The sequence below is a fragment of the Colobus angolensis genome, unplaced genomic scaffold (genome assembly GCF_000951035.1).
Source record: "Colobus angolensis palliatus isolate OR3802 unplaced genomic scaffold, Cang.pa_1.0 Scaffold190, whole genome shotgun sequence".
NCBI lineage: Eukaryota > Metazoa > Chordata > Mammalia > Primates > Cercopithecidae > Colobus > Colobus angolensis.
In genome coordinates, this window is record NW_012115044.1 from 2,157,779 (window position 1) to 2,168,218 (window position 10,440).

The window sequence follows — 10,440 nt, forward strand, 5'->3', positions numbered from 1 at the left end:
CCTCATCCCCCTCGGCACGCACACACTCCTCCCTCCCTCCCGCCCGCCCCACAACAAATTAGAGTTTTTGGCGTTACCTCCTCGCGCTCTTTAATCTTCTTTCCTCAACTCCTAAACTTCCCCCCGCCCCTACTTCTTCAGCAGAAGGCATACATTGGACGCCTCACTCCGCGAACCCTCTATCGCTCCCCGCTATAGGATTGCTCTCACGCCACTCTTGGCTTCAGTGAGCCAATGAGAATGGGACGCCCCTCGTGAGGTTGCCGCCCATAAACAAAATACACTCTTCCTTCTTCCCTCCGCCCCCCGTCCCCGCCCCTTTCTTCCTCTTCCCTCATCTCTGTCACCTTCGATTGGGCGAAAAGAGGCCCAATCCGCTATCGCAAACATCCATTGGGACGCGGAAACTTCGCTCAGAGCAGTATTAACAGGCGATTGGTCGGCGGTCCTTTCACTTCGCCCACCCCCACGCCCCCCCCCGCCGCACCTTCACCCACTCTGAGGAGGTCAATCGTTTCTCGTTGTTCAATGATCCGGGAGGTGGAAGGCTATTGGTTCAGGGAGCCCGTCAGACCGGACTGGAGTGAGCCGTGATTGGTCGACACAGGCGCAATCATGTTCGGTTGCTTACTCCTCCGCTCCTCCCTCCTTTTTCCTCCACGCCCCCGCCCCCCTACCCCCCTACTGCTTTTACTTTCTACGCATTTCTATTTCCTCCTTTATTTATTTATTTGTGATAAACTTAAATGACCCGGCGATGGAGGCGGTACTCTAGGAGAAGGCTGAGGATGACGAGCGGCGGCCTGGGGCCAATTGCCGAGAGGGCTGCGGGGTGAGGGGCAGCGGCGGTGGCCAGTGAGAGGCAGGTGTCTGGAGCGCGCCGGGCCTATGGAGCCGGGATGCCCCAGCGGAGGCGGCGGTTACCCGCTGTCTGGCGCGGCGAGCCGCGCGGGGGAGCCGCGGGAGCGGAGAGGGGGTGTCGCTGTCGTGGACGGCTGTGGCAGCGGGATGGAGGCTGGATCTCGGGCGGTGGGTGGGAAAGCCGGAGGGAGGGTCTGGCTGGCGGTGGCGCGCAAGGCCGCACCGGGTCACGCCTGATTCCCGCGGAATGGGGCGCTGGTTACCAGACCGGGTCCCCGGGGGCCGCCTGAACAGTGCTAGGGCTCAAGGAAGAATTTGTTCATGCTGAAGATTTAGGAAAATACTATGTAAAACAGTTTGGACTAAGCCTCCCTCAATATAAATGAGATTTATTGTCCTGCCGGAAAAAGCAGATTATGTTTCTTATTTCTGAACGTCTGAAGTACGAATGACCCAACCAGAGCCCACAGAATTCAATATCCTGGGTAATAGAAGGAACAAATAAAGTAACACGGAAAATTAAGTGTGATTCAAATGCTTCAATAAAACCTTCGTCCTCAGCCGTTTGTCACTCAACATAGCACTCCCCAGAGCCAAATTCTTACCAAATATTGGTCCAGTACTCAGGCATTGGAGAAAAAAATGAGGCTGAAGTCCAGCAGGAAGCCCAGGATAGATTCCTAAAAAGGATTTCTTACAAGGGCCAAGATGGGAGGGTTGGGGAAATCGCTTTTCACTATACAAAGAAAAAAAAATACTGCCAAAGTAAGTTGCACTTTTTTAGGAAGCTGATATAGCAATAATTTCTCACAAAATCAGAAGTACCGTGCATGCAAAGAATATACTATACTTGGGATTTGAAAATGACATTGTTTCTGAGACATGGATTTGATGTATAGTTTCCGATAGACGTAAGTCCTCTGGATTTTAACCCAGGCTTCTTTGGAACGTACAGCATGCTTTCACATAAGATGCCTGGTTAGAGGTCTTTGACAGAAACTAAGCAAAATAAATTGGCCCTGGTGAAAAAAAAAAATTTAAGGGCCTTGACTTCATTAATACTATTAAAACTATCTTATGAGGATTATATATATGAGGCTCTGAGAATCCAGAAAATTATTGTGTTTGTTGACAAATTTGAAGTCTGGGAATTGCTAGTGAGTTTGGAAACCAAAACGCTTTTAAACTAAGTCTTATCTAAAAAGTGATATTGACCGGGCGCGGCGGCTCACACCTATAATCCCAACACTTTAGGAGGCCGAGATGGGTGGATCACTTGAGGTCAGTAGTTTGAGACTAGCGTGGCCAACCTGGTGAAACCCCGTCTCTAATAAAAAATACAAAAATTAGCCGGGTGTGTGGTGCACATCTGTAATCCTGGCCACTAGGGAGACTGAGGCAGGAAAAATGGCTTGGACTCGAGGCAAAGGTTGCGGTGAGCCGAGATCACGCCACTGCACTCCAGCCTGGTGACAGAGCAAGACTCTGTCTCAAAAAAAAAACAGAAAAAGAAAAAGAAAGTGATTTAGTAAGAATAATAAGTGTTCCATACAGAACAATCAGCAGGAGCTGAGAAAAATCAATAAAATTTAACATTGGTGTTCAGTTACTCCTGTAACTTCTCCAAGGAGCAGTGGCCACTCCTTCCAAGTCATTCTTAAAACTCGTTGTTTTCAACAAATTTTTAAAGATATTATTCAACATATTGGCATGAGAGTTAAGATTATGATAGGGCACTCTAGGAAAGCAGTGCAAAATATTCTAATTCCAATAATAATGATAAGGTGAAGCCCTAGGGATTACTGCCCCTATTTAAGGTGGTGGTTGTGTCCTGTTCTTGTGATACACGCCATATTGCGTTTTTCACTAATGTTTATAGTTTGTGTGTGTGCCTAGCATATGTTTGTGCAAGTGTGTTTATCAATAGAACTTTTAGAAAATCCCTGGGGAGGATTTGGGGAGAAACTGGAATTATAATCTTTCTGTCTCTAAGAAATCCCTCAATTTTCATATTTACATTACACGTCTAGGTACCTTGATCACACAGATACAAACACCCCAAAAGATGTACCAAGAATTCTATAATTATGTCAAGCGTCAAGAGAGATGTTTTCTTTGTTAGCAAATAGCAGAATTGAGAAAAAGAATAAAACAAGCAAGATGTGGTAAGAAAGGAAGGGAAGATAATACCAAAAAATAGCTGGGTGTGATGGCACGCCTGTAGTCCTAGCTACTCGGTAGGCTGAAGCAGGAGGATCTTTTGAACCCGGGAGCTGGAGGTTGCAGTGAGCCGAGATTGTGCCACTGCCTCCAGCCTGGCGACAGAGCGAAACTCTGTCTCAAAAAAAACAAAACAAAACAAAAAAAGCAGAAAGGAAGGGAGATGTTGAAGGCAAGATTGATAGAAAATGAAAATACAAGTGACTGCTTAGAGAAGAATTTTAACGGACTTTTATACTTCTTTTAGTCCATTAGTCTATTGCCTTCACAGATTATAAATAGTTTACAGTTCCCAAGGCTTCAAAAGAGGTCAAACTAGTAACAAATATAATCTATTTCTGTTACTAATGAGGACACAGACTTCGAATACTTTATCCAGTGTCACAAGTAGCAGAGCTTGTTTTTAAACTCAAGTCTGTCTGCCTCTTTCCACTATACTATTTACTCATTCAACAAGTACTAAGTGTGTATATTCATACTAACTATAATTATTGGACATTTAAGATGCTAGTAACTTAGAAACTAAGCATAAGAATTGGCATTTTTCTTCAAAGACTTCACTGTGTCTTGGAAGAGAGAAATAAAGGAATGAATTACGCTGTGTACACATATGGCGTATACAACACGGGAATACATAGCAAAGAATGCCTAACTCTTAAGAAGTTGAAAATATTTATAACACACTGAACTTATCACTATACTGAATTCAAAAGTTAATCAAATCAGATATTGCTGCCCAGGGACTTAGATTTTAATAAGGGCAAGAATTATATATATACACATATATATACACACCCACACTAGCCAAATGGAAAGAATAGTAGAATAAATAGTACACTTTGAGGAATGGAAGTACAAAATCAGGGAAGCAGTAACTTTTGAGATGCTTTTTTCTGTATCTGTTAGAGAATTTTCCATCCATACACACACACAACCACATATGAAATACATGTCACTTCATATTTTTTGCCATTTGCCTAAAAACAGGTGCTACTTTTCTATACATGAGCTCATTAATAACCTGAGCAGATAACAGCCAATAAAACAATATTAAAGGAAAAAGTCTTTTTTTCATAATGAAAGAAAATTTAAACATCAAAATTTGTCAGAAAAATGTGCAAATAATTAAGATTAGACATTTTACATCCAAAGCAACTTAAAAGAGGTTTCTATAAATCCTTGTGCGATACAGATGTGAAACAAGTTATTCTGCACCTGGAAACATATATAAAATTTGCCTTTGAAAAATCCACAATATGGTAGAAATCTGAGGCCCTTATTTCACCGGATTTGCAGGGGCTTATGCTTTCCTGTTTTTTTGTACACCTACATTTTCATTTCCATTCAGTTTTCTCTTCTACACCAAGCCATTGATTTACATGGGAAATTCACATCAGAACCAAGATTAGTTTCAACCAAACCCTCACTCACATACTGAGAATATAATGGAATTGACTGAAGAATGGGTTGTTATAGAAAGGAGAATAGGAGAAAAGGAAAAAGAAAAGATGAAATTTATTAATGGTGAGGTATGCTGATTAGATGAACTGAACATGGAAACAGAATAGAACCCAGAAATCAGCTCATGCATAAATGTCAATTTGATTATGTTACAGATTGGCAACACAGATTACTGGGAGAAAAAAGACTATTCAATACGTGGTATTGGGAAAATGGAAGAACAAAGAACTTGGATCTCTACTTTATACAGCACACACAAATCAATTTTAAGTACTTTAGGAATTAGATTATGTGTTCAATCTGTAAATATAAGGTGGGAACTGTAATTGGAAGTTCTACTGGAATTACCTAAGTGGATTTGGGGAGGAGCAGTCCATGAAAGGAGCACAGGATAAATAAAACCAATGTCCAGTATAACAAAGGCCCATTTACTTTCTTGAGTCCCTAGACCCAGTTGTGCCTAAAGACCAGCTGTAACTCCTGTCATTCCTATTACCACAAGCCTATGACATTTCTTTCAATTGGTTAAGATTGTTTAAATTGGGTTTTTATTACTTGGAATTTGACATTTGTAAGTCTTAGTTGATGTCTAAAAATAATTTTACAGTTTTATTTACATAGATGCACAGTGTTTCAAAATCATTATAAATGTTTTACCGTTTTTTTACACAATTGTAAAAAGGAAATTTTTTCCATTACATTTTCTCTTATTGCTCCTGTATGAGAAAACTACTTATTTGTACATAACAACTTTTTATCCATACATCTTTATGAACTTTTATTACTTACCATTTATTAGTTGATTCTCTTGGTTTTGTTATGTTGACATCCGTATCCTCTCCTAATAGTGATAGTTTTTTCTCTCTTTTTGGTGTTTGTTATCCGTTGTTTCCTTTTCTTATTTTGTTGGTGACATGGTTTGGCTGTCTGTCCCCACTCGAATCTCATCTAGTAACTCCCATAGTGCCCACGTGTTATGGGAGGAACCTGGTGGGAGATGACTGAATCAATGGGGCAGGTCTTTTCAATGCTATTCTCATGATAGTGAATGGGTCTCACGAGATCTGATGGTTTCAAAAACGGGAGTTTCTCTGCACAAGCGCTCTCTTTGCCTGCTGCCATCCATGTAAGATGTTACTTACTCCTCCTTGCCTTCCACCATGATTGTGAGGCCTCCCCAGCCATGTAGAACTGTAAGTCTCATTAAACCTTTTTCTTTTGTAAATTGCACAGTCTTGGGTGTGTCTTTATCAGCAGCGTGGAAACAGACTAATACAGTTGGCCAGAACTGCCAGCAAAGTATTGACTAGTACTTATGGGAGTATACATCTTTGTCTTGTTTCTGAATTTTTGATATCACATCTTTAAGTCGTTTTTTTGCTGAAAATTTGATTAAAAGTTTCTATATATTCACAGCTTGCATTGTATTTAAAAAATTACCAATAAATATTAAATTTTACCAAATACTTTTTATAAATATATAAAATAAACATAATTATTATTTTCTGTTAATAAACTGAATTATAATGATAGATTTACTGATGAACCATCCTTCCATTCCTTGATAAAACTCTTTAATTTTATTACTATTTTAATGTGTATGTGTTTAATTTACTAATATTTTTATTTTGGAATTTGCTGACTTTATAAATGAGATTGAGATTCCTAAGTTGGATAGACCTGTGCAGTCTTCATCCAGGTTTTGGATTTGTATTAGGCTAGCCTCATAGAATTAGTCACGAGAATATTGTCTTGTACAATGCTCTCAAGATGATAAAGCTCATCTGTAAAACCATCTTGGCCAGTGGGTTTTTTTTTTTTTTTTTTGGATATGTCTTCTCAATTCTATAGTTTTTGGGCACTGTAATTTTCAGTCTCTTTCTGAGTCCTTTTAATCATTTAATTTTTCTTAGAAAAGTAGTCCTTTTTTTCTAGATTGTCAAATTTATTTATATAAAATTTACATAGTATTATTTTAGTTTTAAATCACTTTTTTAAAAGTGGCCATAATTGGTGTCTATCACAGTACTATTTTTATTTCCTTGTGAGCAGATTATTTTATTTTTGTATTTGTTTATATAATTGTATTTGCAACAATTTTATGTTGTTTGGCTTTTAATGTTTTAGCTACATGCATCTAAATCCTCTTCTTACATTTGGGGAATTTTCAAATTTTATACCTTATGTATTGCTGCACTCCAAACCACTCCAAAACAGCAGCCATTTTATATGTTCTTGATTATCTAAGTTAGTAGTTTGGGCTAGGTTCAGCTGAGTGGTCCTTCTACTCTTGTCACTTACGAATTTGAGCCTTTGTTCCAGATCACACAAGCATCAAAGTTTCACTTGTTCCCTTTATGCTATTGCAGTCCCTCTGTGTGTGGTAAGCCTTACCCTCAGTCCCTGCACAGACTCAACAGATACTCCCAGAGAAAAAAAAGTAGTTGAAAAATTCAGCTTACCCAGGAAAAGTGCTTAACTGTCTGGTGTGTTAGTTCATCCATTTCTTTGACTCTAACCCTCCTGCTTCCGTATTATGAAGATCCTTGTGATTAGACTAGGCCTACCTGGATAATCCAGGATATTTTCCCCATTTCAGTATCCTTATTCACATCTGCACAGTCCCTTTTACCATGTAACAGTTTCATAGGTCCCAGGGATTCAAATGTTGACATCTTTTGAGGGAGAGGACAATTATTCAGCCTACCACAGAAGGCCTCTTAGCACTCTTATTATTATTATTGTTACACTCTCAAAAAGCCCAAGGAATATTGGGCCATCATTTTTTAAATTGAATTTAATTTTCTAGACACAAGTCCCTATGTCTTAACAACTCTCCTTGGGTATATCTTTCTTATACTGCAATTCTATAACCCAAAAACTGAACTACTGAATTTCTGTAACTGAAGGATTTCTGGACTCTTTCTTAATGTTTACGTCTTTGAGGGTTGGTGTGGATGAAGCAGGGATGGCAAATAGCATTTGTACATTACTGTATATTTTTAAGAAAACAGGCCACAATTTTTCAAAGTCATGCTACAAGTTTCAGTGTGAAAAAAGCTCCATTTATCAAAGATTTATTACATATTTCTAGCACATGAATGGAAAATTCTGATCAAAAATTTCAGCCAGGAAGCTAGGGTTAGAGGAAAAGCAATGAACTCCACCAAGGTCCTTCTTTGTCTCCCTGCAGTAAGCCGTTTCTCTAACAAAGAGTTATTTTATTGATTTATTTATTTTTGTTTATTTGTAATTGGCAGAAAGGAGCAAAAAGATCTTTGCTAACTTGTTTTGTTTTTAAGCATGTGGATTTACATTATGACAGAGGTCACTAACTTTGTAAGCCATGTCAAAAGCAGATCATGCCTCTAGGTAAAGAGATACTAAACATCACCACCTGGTAGGGGAAAGCATAAAGGAAATTTAAGAGACTAGTTCCTTTTTGCAAATTGTATACCCAAGATGATGTGTGCAGAAAATTAATCTGCTCTGTATTAAACCTCCAGAGAAGATTTGTTTAAAATCTCTTTTAGTAACTCCAATATTTTTTCAACATCTTAGGATTTCAATGTTTCCAGGTTTGTGAAATGCACCTGAGTGAATGATATTCTAAATGCCAAGGACTGAAAGTTTCAAAACAGGTTGCCTTTCTGAGATCCCAATTTAAATAACTATCATCATAAAAATCTTTGGGAAATACTGAAGCTACAAAGGAAAATAATAATAAACTTTTAAGTTTGAGGATTGGACATTTTGAGAAAATATACATGATGCCTATTTATGACACCTTTTGCAGGTGTACAATAAATTTGTTTGTTTAAGAATATACAAGTATATTATGTTTAACTTGGTTTTATTGGCATATTTAGAGAAATCATAAACCCCCCAAAATTGAAAAAAGGTTTCCTTCCAGTTTTAAAACAAGTTCACCATGAAAAATATTTTCCTTGCCTTCTAATTTTGCTATTTCCTCCAAGCCTTCATAGGTTATACACTTTGCAAATAATATTCAAAATTGTCAGGCTGCAGCACTGTCATTTTGAATGAAAAATATTCACTGGATCCATACACATTTGTTATTATGGCCAGTACTGATTAATTATAAGGCAAAAGACTGGTTTTGGAGCCCAGAGCTTTAAAAATGTCCAAGAATTTTATGGAAAAACTAATATTATTGAAAGTATGTAAGAAGTAATAAGTATGTAAGAAAGCATGTAAGAAGCAAGCACTTGTACTGGTTATTTTACCAGAAAGGTGTCATGATCCAGACCCAAGAGAGGGTTATTGGATTTTATGCAAGAAAGGATTCATTTGAGTTCACAGAATAAAGTGAAAGCAAGTGTATTAAGAAAATAAAGGAATAAAAGAAGGGCTGCTTCATAGAACATCCCCAGGGGCTACTGGTGGCTATTTTTATGGTTATTTCTTTATTATATGCTAAACAAGGGGTGGATTATTTATGAGTTTCCCAGGAAAGGGGCAGGGGTTTCCTGGAACTGAGGGTTAGAACATATATCATATCTTTCAGACATTACCATGACATTTGTAAAGTGACGTGGCGCTGGCCAGAGTGTCTTTTAGCATGCTAATACATTATAATTAACATAATGAGCAGTGAGGATGACCGGAGATCACCTTCATTATCATCTTGGATTTGGTGGGTTTTGGCTGGCTTCTTTACTGCATCCTGTTTCATCAATGTGGTCTTTGCGACCTGTATCATGTGCCGGCCTCCTATCTCATCCTGTGACTAAGAATGCCTAACCTGCTGGGAATGCAGCCCAGCACGTCTCAGCCTCATTGTACCCAGCCCCGATTCAAGATGGAGCTGCTCCGGTTCAAAAGCTTCTGACAGTTATATTTTTAGAAAATTGGGATGATTTTGATCTGAGGGACAAGCAAAGGAATGGTTCCTTACAAAATACAGATTGAGGAGTATATAAATAATCAGAGCCCTTCCTGCCTCTTCTACTTCTTTTCAGTCCTGAAACATTTTAGTGTCCCCCATCAGTAGCGTAAGACAGGTGATACGGTTTGTCTGTGTCCCCTCCTAAATCTCACCTTGAATTTTAGTTCCGTAAACCCCTTATGTCATGGGAGGGATCCGGCGGGAGGTAATTGAATCATTGGGCCGGTTACCCCCATGCTGTTCTTGTAATAGTGAGTTCTCATGAGATCTGTTGGTTTTATAAGGGGCTCTTCCCCCTTTGCTTGGCACTTCACTCTCCTGCTGCCCTGTGAAGAGGTGCCTTCTGCCATGATTCTGAGTTTCCTCAGCCCTCGCCAGCCACATGGAACTGTGTGTTAACCTCTTTCCTTTATAAATTACCCAGTCACAGGTATGTCTTTATTAGCAGCGTGAGAATAAATGAATACAGTAAATTTGTACCGAGGTAATGGGGTGCTGCTATAAAGATACCCAAAAATGTGGAAGTGACTTTGAAACTGCGTAACAGGCAGAGGTTGGAAGAGTTTGCAGGGCTCAGAAGACAGGAAAATGTGGGAAAGTTTGGAACTTCCTAGAGACTTAGAGGGTTCAGAAGACAGGAAGATGTGGGAAAGTTTGGAATTTCCTGGAGACTTGTTAAATAGCTTTGACCAAAATGCTGATAGTGATACAGACAATAAAGTCCAGGCTGAGGTGGTCTCTGATGGAGATGAGGAACTTGTTGGGAACTGGAGGAAGGTGACTCTTGCTATGCTTTAGCAAAGAGACTGGTAGTCTTTTGCCCCGCCCTGGAGATCTGTGGAACTTTGAACTTGAGAGAGATGATTTAGGGTATCTGGCAGAAGAAATTTCTAAGTGGCAAAGTGTTCAAGAAGAAGCAGAAAGCCTAAAGCAGGATCCTCCCATGAAGAAAGTATCCAAAGAGAGGAGATTTCTTTTTTTTTTTTTTT

General features: G+C 39.2%; 1 protein-coding gene across 1 annotated transcript in view; it reads right to left on the minus strand.

The window, feature by feature from the left end:
* Positions 1-139, minus strand: part of ZBTB20 (zinc finger and BTB domain containing 20) — an 816,082-nt gene extending 815,943 nt beyond the window's left edge. Inside the window, exon 1 of the mRNA XM_011940601.1 lies at positions 78-139. The gene's annotated coding sequence lies outside the window, so the exon portion shown is untranslated. The remainder of the gene's footprint in view (positions 1-77) is intronic.
* Positions 140-10,440: the final 10,301 nt, after the last annotated feature.